This window comes from Numida meleagris, chromosome 2 (assembly GCF_002078875.1).
Source record: "Numida meleagris isolate 19003 breed g44 Domestic line chromosome 2, NumMel1.0, whole genome shotgun sequence".
NCBI lineage: Eukaryota > Metazoa > Chordata > Aves > Galliformes > Numididae > Numida > Numida meleagris.
Window position 1 is genome coordinate 36621275 of NC_034410.1, and position 19842 is coordinate 36641116.

Here is a 19842-nt window from a genome sequence, read left to right on the forward strand (position 1 = left end):
ATTAGTAGCAGGAAGGTTTTATTGCTCATTTGAAGTTATGTATTTACATTAATATTATTGCTGACAGGGATTCCTCAGCAATACATCCCTTACAAGATGTGAGATAGACTTGATTCTTAACTCTTATGCGCTGATAGAGTTACATCAAATTCTATGATGCTGCATAAAATTAAGATTGAAAATTGTATGGTTATGAATACCTGGGCAATGGTGATGAAGCACGGTAAAGGCATCCTGCAACAGACTGTGAAGGAAAAGCAAATGCTATCCCCAAGGATTCTCATACGGCTCAGTAGCCAGGCAGGTTTTCAAAGAAATTGGATTAATCTGGTAGAGGACTTCTTTTCTTAATCTAAAGGCACACTAAATGTAAAAGTCTTAAATATCTTGCTTTTCCAAGGAGAAAAGTTTTCAAAATAATAGATAACATTTTGGTAAAGCTATGGGAGAAAATTATTTTGCTTCAGCTGCCCTAAACCAAATGATTTATGAAAGATTTTTTTTTTTCAAAAATCTTTTTTTTTTTTTTTTTTTTTTAATAGTAAACTTCTATTCACAGCTGCCTCTGCTTGGCAGTTGCTAAGCTTTGGCATTTCTCCAGCTGTCAAATATCACTAAAACCAAAACCTTTCGCTTAGTTTGCTGTCATATTAATAAAATATTTAAGAAGCAATGAAACTTGCACTGAACCTTGAAGAAGGTATTAGCTGCACATTAAAAGACAGTAAAAGCCATGTTTTTGTTATTGTAATATTGACCTACTAAGTAAGAAGTACAATCTGATTAACAAGTAAGAGCTCCTGAAGGGTTATGCCCCAGGACACAGCTGCCTAATGTGGACAAGGAGTACTCACAGCACATCAGTCTTTAGACTGAAGAAGGGAACAACTTCATGGAATCATAGAATGGCCTGGCTTGGAAGGGACCATGAAGATCATCCAGTTCCAACCCTCCTGCTATGGCCAGAGTTGCCACTCCCTAGACCAGGATGCCCAGGGCCCCATCTGACCTGGCCTTAAACACCCACAGGGATGGGGCATCAACAGCTTCTCTGGGCAATCTGTTCTAGTGCCTCACCACCCTCTGAATAAAGAATTTCTGCCTAGCATTTAACCTAAAACTCCCCTTTTTTAATTTAAAGCCATTCCCCCTTTTCCTATCACTATCTGCCCATGCAAAAAGTCCTCCTGCTTATAAGCTTTCAAGCACAGTAAGGCCACAATGAGGTCTCCTCTGAGCCTTCTCTTCTCCAAGCTGGACAATCCCAACTCCCTCAACCTTTCTTTATAAGAGAGGTGCTCCAGCCCTTTTTATCATCCTCATGACCCTCCTATGGATCCACTCCAATAGTTTCACATCTTTCTTGTGCTGGGGGCCCCAGGTCTAGACACAGTACTCCGCATGGGGCCTCATGAGAGGAGCAATCCCCTCTCTCACCCTACTGGCCGCCCTTCTTTTGGTGCAGCCCAGGATACTGTTAGCTTTCTGGGCTGCAAGTGCACACTGCTGGCATGTTCAGCTCTTCATCTGCAAGGACCCTCAAATTCTTCACTACAGGCATGTTCTCAAGGTGTTCTTCTCCAAGTCAGTCCACATATCTGGGGTTGCCCCAACCGAAGTGTAACACCTTGCACTTGATCTTGTTGAACCTCACGTGGGCCCACTTTTCAAGCCAAGTCCCTCTGGATCACATCCCTTCCTTCTGTTCTGTCAACTGCATCACTCAGCTTAGTGTAATCAGCAAACTTGTTGAAGGTACACTCAATTTCACTGCCTATGTCATTAATAAAGATGTTGAAGAGTACTGGCCCCAAGATGGACCCCTGGGGCATACCTCTCATGACTGGCTTCTACCAGTACGTAGGTTCACTAACCACAACCCTCTGGCTATAACCATTCAACTTCTATAGTAGTTCATCAGTTTGATTCCTTGCATACTTTTATTTCATATACATAACCCAGCCCTTGCTATCTTCCATGGACTCCCGAGACACAGCCAAAAAAAACAAGGCATATGGAATTCAAACTGTTCCAGCACTCACGCACTTTTTCAAGGGTTCATAATCACCTCTTCTACCTTGTATGCAGACTTACATGTCATACAGCAGCAGTAACGTATGCCTGTCCCCTCATAAGAGTGCACATATTGAAAGAGAATATGGAGGCTAAATGTCATTCATGGGATGGTGGATGGCTCCAGCTCTGCAAGGGGCATACTTTTCACTACCCAGAAGAGCAAAGCTGAAGCATGTATCTTGCGTATGCCTTTAGGAGACTTGGGATTAGTTGGCCTGAACTGTCAGGCTCTGCTGCAGTACAGGATTCAGGCTAAAATCTGCAGGAGGAATAAAAGAACGTAGATGCTTCCTTCTACATTATGTTTTGCCAGATAAAGACTACTCTTTGGGGTTAAGACTTTGGAGGAATTAATATCTTGTCCACAGTAGATACAAGTTCATCAATAACAACACAGTTTAATCTAGTTTTAAACCACTGAAATCAATTGAGTTAGGTGGGATTTATTCAGCACAGTTTGCACACAGAATCTAGTATAATAGGCAACCTAAGGACTATTTTTATACTGTGACCTATTTAGCTGTTTCCTTCGGATAGAAAGACTTAATAAAGATCGCGGTAAATGAATGCATGTTTCACTTGCATACTTTATGGACTAGTCCATTTATTAAACAATCATGAGTGTGTTATATATGCATATGTATATGTTTGTATGTATTTGTGTAATTGAATATGTACTGTGAAGATCAATAGAAAGATTGTCTAATAACACTTAAAGTTTTATGAAAGGTTTATTCACCTATAGCTTGAGCCTTCAGAAAGCGTTTGGAGATTTCCTTTTGCATTCAGATTCCAGGATACATTATGTACAGAACTGACACCTAACTTAATCTCTTCTTCCTATTTTATGTGCAAGGTGAGAGGCTTCAGGTAACGTAGACTATGCATGTTCTTATAAAACATCACAAAAATTGTTCATGTATATGTCAAAATGTGTTGAATAGAGCATTAAAAATCTGAATCCATACAAAAAGGATTATCTGCAAAAAGTTAAAGTTCTTTATGTGTAAGTAAAACGAACGTTAACAGTATTTAAAAACTACTTTAAAAAAAAAGCTGTTTACTTAACTACTATGAACAAAGGGAAATAACATTAATTGCAAAGATGTTTCACTCTTCAACATAATCTGCATAACCAAGATGTTTGATTTTGGCTTTGGTTATTCTGAAAAATGGAGATTGCTTTCACACTTTATGATACGCTGCAGGAAAAAAAGTGGGCACATTTCAATCCTATTTTAAACAAGATCTACAAATAATCTCTGGATTCATCCATGTATATCAAACCTACATCTTGCCATTTCTCCCAAAACAGTCCAGGATGCATCATCAAGGTCTTTAATACTGTATTTTACTAACTGCTTCAGTTTGGCTGCAGTTTTCCCCACTCAACTCCTTCCTGTCAGCATCTAGTTCCAATCAAGCTACACTTTCCAAAAGCACACACACACACACACACGTCACTATTTATTCCATCTTCCTCCTGCCCATAGTTTACTCTAGTATCTGATTTTGTCTCTGGCCTGTTTGTGTATCACTTGTACACTTCCACAACAGGCCCTTGCCTGTTGCATCAGACATATTTCTCCAGAAAAAAAACCAAAGACTTAGTACATAGAAGTCTTGTTGATATGCATTTTGCTCATCACTCTATTCATTTTCTTAAAGAGATTAAAACATTTATCAGATTTTGTTAGAATTATCTGTATTTGACTGTTATGTTTAGAAAGGAAAGTTTGATCCAGACATTATTCTACATAGTACTTGCATTGGTTCTTCTAAAAAGTTTTTAAATATATATATATTTTACATTTTAAATGTTTTCAGTTTAGTCTTCGTTCTATTAGCATAAATAATAGACAAGAAATATTTACAATAGGCTTAGTAGATTTCAAAAATATTTTAAGTCTTTTTTTTTTTTTTTTTGCTTCATAAAAATGCTCTAAAACCTTAATGTAATTTTCAGGAGTTTGAAGACGACCTTAATTTCAAAATCTTTTACACAAAATTGTTAAAATATATTTTTTAATCTGTCTTTCCTTTTGGCAAAACTCATGCTAAGAATTCTGTTTACTTTAAGTGTTTTCTGTATTATAATGAGGTATGCACAGCCAGAGTTTATGTATTAATGGAAAACAATATAATTAAGGTTCACAGAATTTAATTTGATTTTTCAGGATTTGATTGTTTTAAATTAAGGCAGAAGAAAAAACAGCCTGGTAAATATTTCGATGTAAGGAAAGGAAAGAAGAGATTAAAAATATTCATAATGGCCTGATTTCAATTCTGGAGGAGTTCTTTTATAACATAGAAAATTGAAAAAAAAAAAACATTTCCGTGTAAATGGGAATTAAGGATTATCATTGTATTATGAATAGGCTTACTTAATTTTATTCTGGTCATTGTTAAAAATGTAAATGAAACTCAGAAAAAATTGTTCTTTTAGATTGCCCCTTGTAGTTGTTCTCAGAGAAAGCACTCAAAATATACAGAATGACCGACTGATTGGACAGATACAGCCCAAGCATAATTTGTCTGTTAATAACTTAGTTGCCTTTTTTGTTACTTAGAAAGTGTTTGGAAAAATCTCTCAGGTCCCAAAATACTAGTACTTCGTGCATAGGTGGGATCATTTTTACTATAGCCATAAAGAAAAATCTAGGAACCACAGTTCAGAACAACTCTGATTCCTTCTGTAATTACAACATTCTAATATTGTTTAAATGCCTGTGAAGTTGAAATGGTCTGAAAATCCACAGTAATTAGATTAAGACAGCTCGCTGAGGCTCAGGCAAATCATGTGATATTAGCATTTCTGGTCACTGTGCACAGTAAAAGGAGAAAATTAGGAGGGATAATCTGTGAACGCTGTGGAAATCAGGGTTTTATTTACTAAGAACTTCTATTTCCAGCCCACCTTCTAACTTTTCCTTATGCTGCAGCCAGTGTCCATAAGGAGACACAAGCCATATTCAACACTTATACATCAAAATTCATAATGGCAAACTATCTACATGCCAAGATTTTCAAGGAGAAAAAAAATCAATTGAGACAGTCACAACAAAGACAACATGAACCAAAATACTCCTACCTTTCTGCCAGGTGTCAGTTAGCAGGATGTCAACGGTTTACAGGCGTTCAACCCAGTTCCGTGACAAATGGGACGGGGGACACACAGACCCATGCCCCGGGAAAGGGAAAGGGGAAAAAAGGGTAAGGAGATGGGCCTGAGAGCAAAGAACAGCGGCAACAATCTGAGGAGAAACAAACTAATTTACTAAATAAAATATCGGAATGCAAAACAACACACTATAATACAATATAATTAAAATTTAAGATGATAAATCCAATACAGCGAGAGAGAATGCCCAATATCAAGGTAGGCCTTACTCTACTACCGATGATAAGATGGCTGGGGAGCGAGGTACTACCAGGACAAGAGATGGGCGGAGAGAGAAGGGACAAGGTCTTGTGATCTGCAAGTTTTTATCTTTTCCCTCTGGCCAGAAATGGTAACAGATGAGCAAAGTACCCTGGGGAATGTAGTAGTCCTTCTCTTCTGAGAACCAGGTACATCCACTACATGATGTTATGATGTGGAATACCAATAACTGAAAATCATATTTTTTTTTTCTTGTCATGGTTTTATCTGTAGCTTGGAAACTTGCCCACACTTATTTTAAAGGCAATAACTTCAGTCTGTATTTCATAAGATTCTTCAAGCAACACTCGTGCATTTAGCATCACCAGTTGCTGTTACATTCCAGCTGATGAATAAGCTAAAAATAGAAATGCAGTGCTATTTCTCCATTTATCTAAACACTCTTTACAAAGATATACATCTGAAAGTATTTCTGTAGAAAGCACAGGAGTAACAAATGAAGAAGTAAATATATTTAAATTTTCTCAGAAATTGTCATTTACTTGGAAAGGCAGGGGAATGACCTCCAGCATGTTTGAATGCAGCAGCCAAGTTTTATTCCATTGTTTCATGTTATTATACCAGAGTCTATAAAATTACATTACAAAGCATCAAAACAGGTTCTACTAAGATTAATAGCAAAATTCCCGACACATTAATAGGGTTGGATTTCACTCATATTCAAAATATCAGTACTTAAATTATACACGTGATTTTTCAGAAGAATAAAATGATATCCAACAGTTAATTGCTGTTCTGCTTGTCCCTCATTTGAAGAAAACAATGCACTCAATGAACATTATGGTGCTGATTTCCAGAAGTCTACACAGGAAATGCATGCAATCATCTCTTAGTTTTGATCTCTCTTGAGCTAAGCATTTCAAAATCTGTCAGACATACAAATAATAGCCATTTTTCTGACCATTCTGAATCAATATTCAGTATGCACCAACTGTGCCTCTTTCAGATGTGGTCAGATGTTCAGAAGAGCTTAGCTTCTTTTTTGCCACCAAAACAAATGAGATTATCAGCACAGACTCTGCATATGAGATGTGGACTTCTTTGAAAAATCTGTGCACAAGTGTCATGGTTTTAATTGCTTGATGCTAGGTTGTTCTGAACATTTGACCTTCATCTAAGAATCGAAGTGGTGCCAAATCCTCTTTGGAAAGCCTATTCCCCCTGCCTGTCTTCCTCCTCCCTATAAAAATCCTCTCTATTACATCTTCAGGATTATCAGAATAATATAGGATCTGCAGAAGGCATATGTAAGCCCAATCATTTAACTTGTTACCAGTTATTCCTGCTGCTCACTACTCCATCCCAGGTGAATATTTATTTAAATTAATGACTAGAAAATTTAAATTAAATGACTAGAAAAAATAGAAAAGACCTTCTGAGCTAGCTTGTCTATTCTTGTGAATTTCTCAAGATGGACTTGGCCTGAAGAAATAGCTTCAGGATGCTGATGTAAATTCACATTTTGATGGATTTTGTATAGATTGCCAGCATTGATGTGAAAGCATGTGTTTATCTCTGCCTGAAATGATTTTTTTTTTTCTTAAAAAGGACATTCAACTGCTTACTAAACATTGAATTCAGGGATGTCACAGAAGTACGTTTGCCTTTTATTTGCTTTTTGTCTTGTTTATTATACGCAGTGACTTCTGCACGTATTCTATTCTCTGTCCCTGTAATAACCATTTAAGTACAGTTACATTAATAAATACAGAGCACATTTAGATTGCATCAAGTATTCCATAGAGAGGCTGAGTTTGTTACTGATTGTGAATGGCATAAATACAAAGCTAAAGGATCTGCTTCCAGGAACAAAACAAAAAAAAAAAAATAGAATTTTATAAGCATCTTTTTTGGACCCATGAGAAAGGGTGATCTGAGGATTTTGCCAATTCATGTGCACTTTTAAATTTATTAACATATTCCAGAGGGAGAAAGAACATGAAAAAGAAATAATGCAAACACTGAATTATAGGTAGAATAAGCTAAGAATTTAATGCTAGAAGACTATTCACAAATATCCTAAACCATCAGTATATTAATATAGCTGCAACCTTCCTTTGTCTATCTCTAGCCATTAGTATTTCCAGATCAACTGAATGAAGAGAAAGTGACATTTCTAATGTGATACTCTCTGAAAACAAACATGGTAGAGAAGCTTCTCTGTTGGGATGACATGTAGTTATGCTTCAATTATACCAAAATGACCAGGCTCAATATAAGTCAAGTGGACTAAAGGCAAGAGATCAGGCATGGTAGTTGCCACATCTTATCCCAAAGTCCTTCCTGAACACATGAAGTACCGTACACTTGTATGCCAATTTTAAACAAGAGAAGAAAAGGAAATATATTGTTAAGGGCAACTGGAATACCTGGTTGAAAGTCAGTATGCTGATTCTGGGTTTGATTTTTTTTTTTCCCCTAAATTCAAAGTCTCTTTGTTTAAATTTAATTAAATGTTGGAACAGATGCCCATATACTGTACAGTATAAAATGACTAGCATTTTCTACAAGTGAAAGAAGTATCACTGTGGAGAGTTGGAATTTATTATTACAGCTATTTACATTACTATGGCTCAGTTTAACTAGATGCTATGCAATCAAATATACACACTGGTTTTCCAGACAAGATGCTGCAGAAGACTGAGACCAGCGAGAGAATAAGTTAACTAATAGGAATAGACTTTGCAGAGCCTGAGCATGTGAAGAAAGTAAAAAGAATTTTGTGATTTGGTCTAATTAAACAGAGACATCTGCTAGAAAAGGCAGGTTCAAAAATATATACTTTTGACTTTGATTGGAACTTGTCATCTTCTTTACAGCTGGCAACAAATAGATTTTATAAGCTTTTATGTTGTTCACAACTCTCTTCGCGTGTTTTGCTTTGACATTCTACCTATTTTAAAACTGTTAAATAAGACTGAAAATGAGAGTATTTAATCTTATATTAAAGCAAAACAACTTCTCAGTCTGAAATCAACATATGCTTTGAGGCTTTGTTTATTTTCACAGAAAATAAAAAAAAAAACGAGAGACTCAATTTTCCTTTGGGGTTGTCTGTTACCATTCTTGGTTTTGTTCCATAAATACATTTATATCAAAAGAAGAGCTGTAATCCTTCACAAAACCATACTCCCTCTATGCATTGCTAGGTTCTTAATGGCCTGTCAACAAGGTATTGAAAGGGAAATAACTTTTTCCTCAAGCTCCCTTTAAAATATTATCTCTGAACCTTTATTTGGGTTCATTTCTTTTTCAAATATTCCTGTAAGGGTTTTGCCATTGTTGTTGCTCATGATAACAGCATGAAATGAATTAGCACAGTAGTGTAAAATCTGCTAGCTTTTCCAGATTATTTCCTACATTGTAGCATAAAGGAACAAATAGAGCTTCATATCTGTTAGCGGCAATGAGAACAAATCAAGCAAGTGGAAACAAATAAGTGTTAAATAACTGCAAGCAACTTCTGGTCTGCTGAGTGGAATGCTATTGCTCCTGAGATCAAGGGTATTTTTGCCAGTCTTGTCATTGGCTGTAGCATCAAACTATTGCCCATCTGTACATCCTTCAAAGAATCCCCCAGCAAAAATCCACAGTCAATCCTAACACCCCCCAAACCAACTCTTGAAATTGTCCTCACATTATTATCAAAGGAGTAGCTTAACAGTACTGACCTCGTTCAACAAGGTGATAAGAGAGGATAAAGGGATGTATTCAACACAGTTAACACATTTTCTCTCTCCCGGTGGTCATAGAAATGAAATTGGCTCCCATGGATATCAGTTCAAAGTACTCAGGCTCGTTTTCCCTATTTAATACCTGGAAAGAAAAAAAATATATATATGTATAGAAAAGCAGTAGAGACTCATCCTCCCCTGTGCAAGCTTCCACCTCCCCGGTCCCCAGAATTCATTGTCTTGATAGAGAATATTTAAAGGATAAATGCACGGTGGATATTCCACTGCTAGGTGTGGAGAAAAAAAGAAGCTATTCTAACTCTCCGTATAGATGAGCAGTTTAATTAGTTCGACAGTATAAAATACAAAGACACAAACACCTCTAGGAATAAAAAACACCTTTAGGAATGTACAGCAGAGGACAAAAGACAATATTCAAAACATAGGAAAGAAAATATAATGAAAAAAAGGACATTTCCAGATTATCTAAATACTCTTTTACAAGGTGTTATTACATGGCTATTCTGGCTACTTTGACAAACATTCATTCCACCTCTTTTCCCCACTCTTTTTTTATTGTGACTGTTCTCATTGTTTGAGTTGAGAAGAATTTCAAATGAAGGAGTTACATTTTCAATAATACAAACATAATCTAACACATTCAAAAGCGATGGGGATCATAGCAAATTACATGTTGCAAAGCCTCATCAGCTGAAGCTATTACTCCATTTCTTCAAGCCATTTTAAAAGAGCCAAGAAACTGATGCTATTTACATCATGTATATAAATAACATGTATCTCATATTTATATAAGATGTGTGAGATAGGGGAACATTTCTGCAAATGTTCATTTGAATTTTATCTTGAATTCACATCAGCATTGATTACACAATGGAGAGAGTGATTGTAACCAACTCTTTTTGAATTCTTCCCTCTTCGGATTTCAATGAGTCTCTGCATGATCCTCCTCAGAAACAGGGGCTTGTGATCCCAAATGCAATATTTACAAAGAATGATATTTCAAGAATCGTTTCAGGAGAGCTCCTGAAGATCCAGTGATTTGAAGACAAAAATCATCGGATTCTGAGAAATGAAAAAGGAAATAAATCAAAAGAGATTTTTCATCATATAATAATAATGTATTGTATATTATTAAATTTGCTATGATTTAATTTAAAATGCACATGTACATGTCAGTATTGTAAAAAATTCAAGTATTGTTCAATAGATTTCTGAAGCATTCAAAGACGAGGAGTGCTTACCAGCCAATGTCTTTTAATCCTGTAGAAAACAAGATATACAAGGGCATATGTTTATTTTATGGACATTAGTACAACTGGTAAAGATAAGTATTTTTGCAAGGAACTTCAGTTAATTATATACATATATAGCAGTAAATTATATAGCACAGCAGGCTTAGTACAAGACTGTGCTTCCCACTGGAAGTGAGAAACATTTCCAAAATCCCATACAAGAGAAAACATGATCCACCCATAGAAGTTTTAAAGCACCTTATACCTGATAAATCTTATCTACCTTGTATTATTTTACATGGTGTAGGACACGGTTTCTCACAGGATGACCTTACTTCACAAATTCTTTACCAGAGCCCTCAAGGACAATAAGGCAGTATGTCAGAAGGAGAATGTAAGTGTGCATTTCCTATGAGAGGTCTCTGGAAGAAGTAGGAGAGAAAAGCAATACAGAGCAATGCTCATTCATTCAGAAAGTGAGAATAACACAATCTACTGATAGTAGATGAGGAGCATGGACAGAATTCTAAACACTTATTTTTACATGTTTATTATCCAGTTCATAAATTATAGCTCCTGGAAACAATTAGTACACATAATCAACATGCACACCCATCCTAAGAAATTCTGTCATAATGAGGACATTTAAAATTTACCATGTCAATCACCACAGTTATTTATAGTTACATTCTGCAATGCCATACCGTGCCAAGTTAGAATTGCCCACTGGAAATATCACACAGAATGTCTCCCTCAGATCCCAACTGGATAAAAAAAAAAGTGTGCCTACTTCTGTACATTTGTAACATTTCTGTTTTCTCCCTGGTGTGGAAGCTGATATTAAAGTCAGTCTTCTGACATACTTTTTACCAAAAAAGTCAGTTAATATTAGCACGAACTCATGACAAAATCACAATGGTTGAAGTACAAAAACACTGTGAAATTCGTAGGGACTTCTCAAAGGTCTTCAGTGCATCCCAACAAGCTGGTAATGTCATAGGCATTCCAAAACCTGCCACAAAATTAATGAATGAAGTCTCTTCCTCATTCACGTTGGAAATCTGAACTCTGAGACCCAGCAAGAGGAAAGCCAGTATTTCAACTGCGGCCAATATTTTTGGTATCGTAATCTGCATTGAATTGAGCCTGATTTTTCAGAGATAGAAAGCACTGCTGGCCCACAGTGAAAAAACAAACAGTCAAATAAAACAGTTTTTGTGAACACTGTCCTTAGATGGCTTTTCAACAGAAAAGCAGCACACCATTAAAACACAGCGAGGAAAAGCTGTTCGTGCTCCTGTAGCTAAACCGCAAGATGATCTTTCATGCTAATATATTTATGTCAAAAGCAGATTTATATAGTGGCTTTTTACAGTTTACATGCATAACGCAATCTTGGAGATGGCTTTGCACTTTTTGTACATGACACTTGCTGAAATAGGACTGAGTCTAGCACTCTGGATCTGAATGTAAGGTTGCAACATGGCATGCCCTGGAGCCATTAAACATTCAGCTCTGGATCTCCAAGGAGAAACAGAGGAGAAGAGAGGAAAAAAAGGAAAAAAATAATCACATGACTAAACTAACATAAACTTTGCATACAAGCTGTTCCGTTTGTGCATGAAGGGGGAAGAAACTTTAATCATGCCATGAAGAGAGAAGGAAGCAAGACAGATGTACACAGTACACTCAGGCCGAACAAGTAGTGATTTCAAGGAACAGATTCTGAGGACTCTTTGCAGAAGAAAATTGGTAATGGGCACCAAGCCATTCTTGTAATGAGTCAGCACTGAATTCAGTAACACAGCCAGCACTTTGCCACTCTTGAGTAATAAGCTTTGTTTGGGGAATGTCAGCTCAACTTACTATAAATAGACTACATTTGACTTTCTATTACACTGTTAAATTATATGCAAGCAGTCTAAGAACTTTGTTGCTAATGTACGTACGGTCATATTTCTTATATTTGCAGTTCAAAAAAAGGCAGTGATCAGAACTGTTTGATTATGAATAAGGGAATTAGTAAAAAAAAAAAAAAAGCTCCATACCAAACACTCCAGATACGTATGAGCACTTGATTTCCATTGTGCCAGGAAATAGATCCAAATGCTTAAAATAATATACCCTAATATTTAAAACACAACTTAGAAAGAAGCACTGAAATATTTAAAATACCCCAGCTTTAGCCAAGATACAAGATAAGCTAAAATGCAGAACAGTCAATATATTATTTACATATCTTCTAACACACTATCGAAGCTATAAATAAACTAAATGAACTTATTAAGTAGCCAAGGTACCACCAGAAGCAAAATAGTGATTTCTTTAAAGTATTATTTAATAGGAAAGGAACACACTGGCATTCCTTACAGACACTGAACTCTTATTAAGTATGCTGACTGGTATAATGACTACATGCCAGCTTAAAAGTGCATTTTCTTCTTGTCATCTGGCTAGCAGCTTTCCTCCTCTCCTATTCCAGATCTTCGGCATTATGAAACTTTAAAACTACTTGGTTTAGATGAAAATCTAACAAGAAATCTTGTCTGTTTTTCCAGTGTAATAGTGCTTATTATTTGAGCCTGCCTGCATAATTGTTACCCTCCAACTGAACAAAACTTAATGATTAAGATCAGAAATATAGTCTTCAAAATAATCCCATCAAGCTAAATAACAGACCCTGATGTTCTTGGCATGAGCCTCTACAGGTTACCTGAAAGAGCTCCAGATACATGAGGTTCCTGTGCTGGTGCTCCAGCTGACTTCTGATGCTGTACTTCCTCTCTGTCCCTTGGGACTGCAGGACTGCAAAGCTGTTGTGTGGAGATCCTTGGCACAAACTTAAGAAATCCCTGAATTTAAAGAACAATAACATTTTAGGGACAGAGAAGGAGCTACACAAATGATCTTCTATAATCCTGCTTCATCTACAGGAGTAGGGGGAGACATAAGTGGGGGTAAATGAACGCAAGAAATGTGTAAGGGGGTTTTGTTCTTTTTATTCTTTTGTCCCTTTCTTTTTTTTAATGTTGCCTTCTGGAAAAGTTTGTCAACAGAGATGAGGGAAAGGTCCTCAAGAATGAAATGACAGAATGCATCTCAATGTTACCATGGGTGAAAGAGTATATCTTACGCTAAGAAAGCCAAACAGTTTTATGGATGACTGCTACCTTGAAGCAGAACACAGAGGTTTCCCTTCCGAAGGGAATGGAAATTACGGAATGACACTAACCTACAGAATTATTAGCAAATAATGCTTTTTGCTCAAAAGAAGAGACTTTTAAACAGAACTTCAAAGGCAGTTAAAACGATGACATTACTGTCACCATGAAACGCAATTGCTGCGTTCTATAGTATATCAATATAGCTGAGTATTTTCACCTTAAATGAAGCCAAGCTTCACTTATGAGTAATTATGAACTTACACTACAGCAAAATAAAGGCTCTAAGTTCAAAACCAAGATCTTGAGATGAGACTAAAGAAGTAAAAGCATCTGGCTGCTTCTGTTTCTCTAATTCAAGAGCTGCCTATTAAAAATACCTTTTTCTTGACTTGCTGTTGTCCTAATTCGACAGCAAGTCTGTAGCAGTAAGCAAACTGGGGAGATCCGAAGCAGTTTTCTGTGAAAGCACAGGTAGTCAAAGGAATTAAAGAAACGCAGCATTCAATTATTCTTTTAGAATCTTTATCTGTAAGGTCTCTCTTCATGTCACATGTGATTGCTTCAAGTATTGATTCATCATCCTCACTCCAATATTAGTAATTCTTGAAATGCTGTCTTTGATTTCAGTAAAATTTGAACAAAATTGAAGTAAAACTGTTTCATTATTCACAGGAGAGACACAAGACTTTCAGAACACCTGCTCTTAACGGATTTGCTTTTTTACTGTCGTCTTGCTCTATTTCAATATTATTGGAAGATTCATAATTATTATTTTAAAATCAGAAGTAAAATGAACACAGTTTTAAACAGGAACTTATACAGAATCGTACTGTGTATGCTTTTAAGTCAATAAGAAAATCAAACAAAAACACTGAACAAGAAAGTATTTAGACAGTTCTTACAGTTTTGTTATAAGAATTTTAACACTGGCTTACATTTATAAAAAGTGATTTCCTTCTTACCTTCTATTTTCACCTGTCAATAATTAGACTTTAAAGAAATAAAAAGCTAATAAAGGATGAAGTGCTAGAGAGAGCCCCTTTTTAGTAGTTCACAGAAGACCAGCAGTAGTATTTTTTGTTTCAGTAACATCTAAAGAAATCTTTCTAATTACATTAAAGCATAAGTAACACTATCTCTTCATTTGTAATTTTTAAACATTTTTTTCCCCTCTTGGAAGATAGATTCAATGTATGTTCACACATCAAATACTTGAAATAAAAAGATCATCTCCAAAATATTGCAGTCCTTTAGTCTTCAAAACCCTGGACATGCAGAGTCTGGCGTGATTCTGTATTAGGAGTCCGGTGAGTCCCACTTGGACGTCTGAGTACTATGCAAGGTACCACACGTGTTGCAGTAAGTGTGCTCACTTTTTCAGCGCAGGTGTGGCAGATGCCTTCTGGATGTACAGAAGTGCTGATAGTGAAGCATATGGAAACATGTTTGGTCATCAAAGACACTAGTGCATATAACGTAGCTTGGATGTCCTTATAAAGTACAGGATCGGGGTCTATCCGCTATGAAGTATATGGATTTATATACAGATACTAAGAGTTTTCACCAGCAGTATACAGTTTAGATTTAAATTACAATTAGACATATTCTGCAATAAAGGCATTTTTATAGACTACAAAGAATCACAAGAACACTGGAAAAGCAGATTGGGTGATGCAAGTGATATTCAACCCAATTCTCAGAATTAACGTTACAATCCTCTCTAACGCTTTTCTTCTTCAGCTTTAAGAAGACACTGAATCAGTGTATCAGGAAGGATCAACTCAAGTGCCAGTGCAATCACCGCAGGGAATTGTCTCCATCACTGCAACACAATATATTTGCCTGGGCATATCACACTAACTAGCTATCTTACTACATTTAGCAGAAGAGACTGCCAAATTACTGCTTAATTCAGTGCGGATACAGATCGAGGCAGCCTATTAAGATCTTCATTTTGACTTATGGTCTGATTTAAAGCGACAATTCAAATCTGCTCCTGTATAACCATAAAATAATGGGACATTAATAATACAGTTTATGCATTTCATGCCAAGCTAAGTTTTAAGCATATTAGCAAGATGCAATGAAGTATTAAAAAATATATAGTGGAAAGATAAATGAGGAGGTTAGAGAAAGGTAACTACAGCATGCAAGTTTTAAACTGTTCTTTTCCTCTGTAAATTGACAAATGTTACAGGAAAATGCAATAGAATAGTCATTTTTACATATCACCCACCAATATTAAACAAGAATATATAAGTAGTGATAGATATTAGTTTTTTTTTTTAATTTGTATTTTTCATACACAGTGTCAAGCACTGTCTCCTTCCAAGTCTTGAGAGCAGAAGCTGAAATGAAGGCAAGAGTATTAAAAAGATTGGTCAAAAACAAAGATGGCACATGATCTGAAATCCATAGCTCCTGTGTTGAAGTCTGAAACCTTGATAAACCTTCTCATATAGTTAGGGAAATACAGTATTTTGTTTTCCACTTAAAACTGAAAAGAGATAGACATAAGGGAGAAACTGCGGGCTGGAAGCCATACTACAATTCAGGCCACTTCTAGCAACGTACATGCAAGTTTGAATGCAAGCAACTTGCAAACAACACTTAAAACACAAATCCAAGTCTTGATTAGAAACTGAAGCAAGAAATGTTAATTGTGTTAGAATATACTCTGAATTTTTTCCAAGTCCGTTTGGCTGTGATACCAACTGACAGAGACGTGTAAAAAAATTCCTGAGGCTAGACTGGCATGGAAGAATATTAGACACAAGGGCATTCATGAAAAGAAGTCTATCCTTAGGGTGTGATCAAGTAGGACTAGCAATGGTCAATAACTACCCTTCAAACTTCTCTCCTGCTTGAGTCTGGCATTGACCCATACACCTTAAAATCTACCTTCTGCAGCAGTTTTTTTAATGAAGTCCTTCATCACCTGACAGCAGTTTTTTCTTTTTCCTCCAAGAATTGCCCAGACAGCATCTCCCATTTCTGAACCTGCCCTTCATTTGAAACTTAATGAGAAATTTGGGGAATCTTCCACTTGTGAATAAATACTTATCTTCATACTCAGTAACAGTCAGGTTGGGAGCCTTGAAGTGAGTCAGTTTTCAAAGAGACCAAGATTTGCTCCACATTATGTACACTATAGACATAGCTATTTTAAGAAGAAAGCATATAGTGAATATATCCATGACTACTGGCTATGGATTTTATTAACACAGTAAATGTTTAATTGAAAATGAATCTTTAAAATCTATGCAAATAAGATTGTAATGTTCTTGTTGTACAAGGCAAGCTCTTATTAATATTGAGGGAATGAACTGTGACTACAAGTGTCATGAAAGACCTTCTTTCAGTGACAAGTTTTGGATACATAAAAATTTTCGCCACTCTAATTGAATGAAAAATTGCTTAATAAATCACTAAAACTGACTCTCAGAAAGATATATTTCAAAACTGTCCTGTGTAAAGCATCTAGTCAAAGCTACATAAATAGCTTTTGTATTCTTGAATCTGCACTAGTGAGGTTAAAAGAATTTACTTATTGCATTCTAAAACATTTTAATACTTATGTTTGTTAGTAATGTTTCCCATTCTCTAAAATGGCAAACTTTCAGGTCAAAGACCCTTCATATCTGAATTTACAACACTAAATTATTTCAAACCTAATAGGGCTTTGGAGATGTATTTTTAATCCTAAAGGATTAAAACTAGCAATTCTTACAAGAAATAAAAAACATATGCTGCATTAATGTCACCATCTTACAACCCTCTTATATTTTATTCCTTGTGCCCTTAAAACAATTTTTATTTTTATAAAACTTTTATTAGGGCTAGGTGCAATTGTTAGCAGAATGTAAGATATTAAAACAAGGATGGAAGTGCCAAAGCACTGTAACAGGCTGTATATATCATGTTTATGTTTAAGATGTACGTAGAGAATAATGCGTCATAAAAGATTTTGATTTGTTGCCCTTTTTTTAAAGCAGGCTTTTCATGCTTTTATATGACAGTTATTTGTTATAGAAATCTGGACAGAGTACTAATACTGTGTCACGATCTGGAAAATAGAATATTGAAGGAAAGAACTGTAGAAAAATAAGTCAAGATCTCTATATAACGTGAAGCTCCAACTCACCACTAGTGGTATAAACAGCTCCTATACGAGTCCTTTGCATACATATCAGTCAGTTACGGAAAGCCATCTCCTAATTTCTATCCACCACACTGTAGTGCTATCCCTTTGCAAGTGCTACCTATTGTCTAGCAAGCTTCATAAATGGGCTATCTTGTATTCTATAGACAAACGCTGGAGATAACCACCATATAAACTACAAAAACACCACTAAACCAACCAAATCAAGAAATAAATTGGATGCTGAGGTAAGAACAGGATATAGGTCTGTTTTTCCTGATGCTTTGGCTTGCAGTACTCAATAGAGATAAAAACCATGGAAGACTAGGTTGCTTAAAGGGTGCACAGATGAGTAGACAGCTTAAAAATAATCTCAAAACTTTCACCCAAAATGTATACTAAAACCTTCTAAGCTGTGAGTTCAGAAAATCCCTACTGATTTTGGTCTATTATCAGAGAATTTTTTTGGAGTTGGGCTGGCCCATGATACAAAGTGGTCAGTGCCTATAGAAGAGTGCAAGGTTTCCTGCCTCCTACTCAGAAGAAGGAGATCTGACTTTAACTTTGCGAGTGTTTCCAAAGTGAACATGAGTTTTGCCCAGGCACACTTTGCACATTGTTGCCATTGTCACCTCCTCGAGGCACCCAAAAGCTATCTCTTACCTCTTGTCATGCACCACCTCTGGTGTTATCTTCCTTCTGATTGCCAGTGCCTTCCACAGATACATTCCACTGTCTCTAAGGAATGGTACTTCATCCCAAATTTCACCTCCAGACGTTCTTTTTTTCCCGCCCTCCCATTCAACTCTGATCCCCATTTGCATACCCATTAGAAAATGGAAGTGCAGTATGTTGTGAAGATTTCTTTCATCTATAAGCACATAAATAAAAATGACTGAGTTATCTTGTGACACAGCAGATACAAGCCTCCCATTCAACTGGAAGTCTGGTTAATAAGGAACATTCAGCATGATCCAATACTCAGAAACACATCACTGATGTTTAACTGGATAGATACAGATACATAGAAATATTTCCTTCTGACAAAGTTTGAATTGTAATAAAGAAGCAATGACATTTTTCAGCTATACAGGATCCATTTTCAGAGATAAGTAATCTTGCAGGAATCCCCTCCCATTTTTGCAATGTTTTAATCTACATATCATACTCTACAATAATGCAATCTTCATATCTTCTTGACACATCAGGATATCATAGAATCAAAGAACTGTTTGAGTTGGAAAGTTCCCTTAAAGGTCATCTAGTCCAACACCCCTGCAATGAACAGGGACACCAACAGCTAGATCAGGTTGCTCAGAGCCCAGTCCAGCCTGACCTTGAATGCCTCCACCACTTCTTTGGGTGTTTTCCTCTGCCTCTTCACCCTTATTGTAAAAAAACCTTCTTCTTTAAGTCCAGTCAAACTAGGATAGGGAATAAGTAGAAACCCTTTCCCCTTGCCCTATCACAACAGACTCTACTAAAAAAAATTGTCCCCTTCTTTCTTACAGCCCTCCTTTACATACTCAAAGTCTTCACTCAGGTCTCCCCCGAGCCTTCTCTCCTCCAGGCTGAACAGCCCCAGCTCTTTCAGTCTGGCCCTATAGGAGAGGGATTCCATGCCTGGGATAATTTTTGAGGCCTTCAGGACATGTTCCAACAGGTCCATCTTTCTCCTGTACTAACAACTCCACATCTGGGCTCAGTATTCCAGATGAGATCTCACCAGCGCAGAGTAGAGGGGCAGGATCACCTCCCTCGACCTGCTGTATCTTTTGATACAGCCCAAAATATGGTTGGATTTCTGGGCTGCGAGGGCACGTTGCTGGCTCATGTCCAGCTTGCCATCCACCAGTGCCTCCAAGTCCTTTTTGGCAGGGTTGTACTCTATCCCTACATCCCCCAGCTTGTACTGATACCACTCCAGGCTCTCTGGAGAATGGTATTTCCCCCAGGTTTTGTTCAAGGAGGTCTGGGCAATGAAACTTTAGGGTTTTTTTTGTTTGTTTACTTTGCAGACATACAAAAGATAAGGACAATTCCACTTTTAAGTGTCATGGTTTTGTGATTTTCGGTTATTGGTATTCCACAT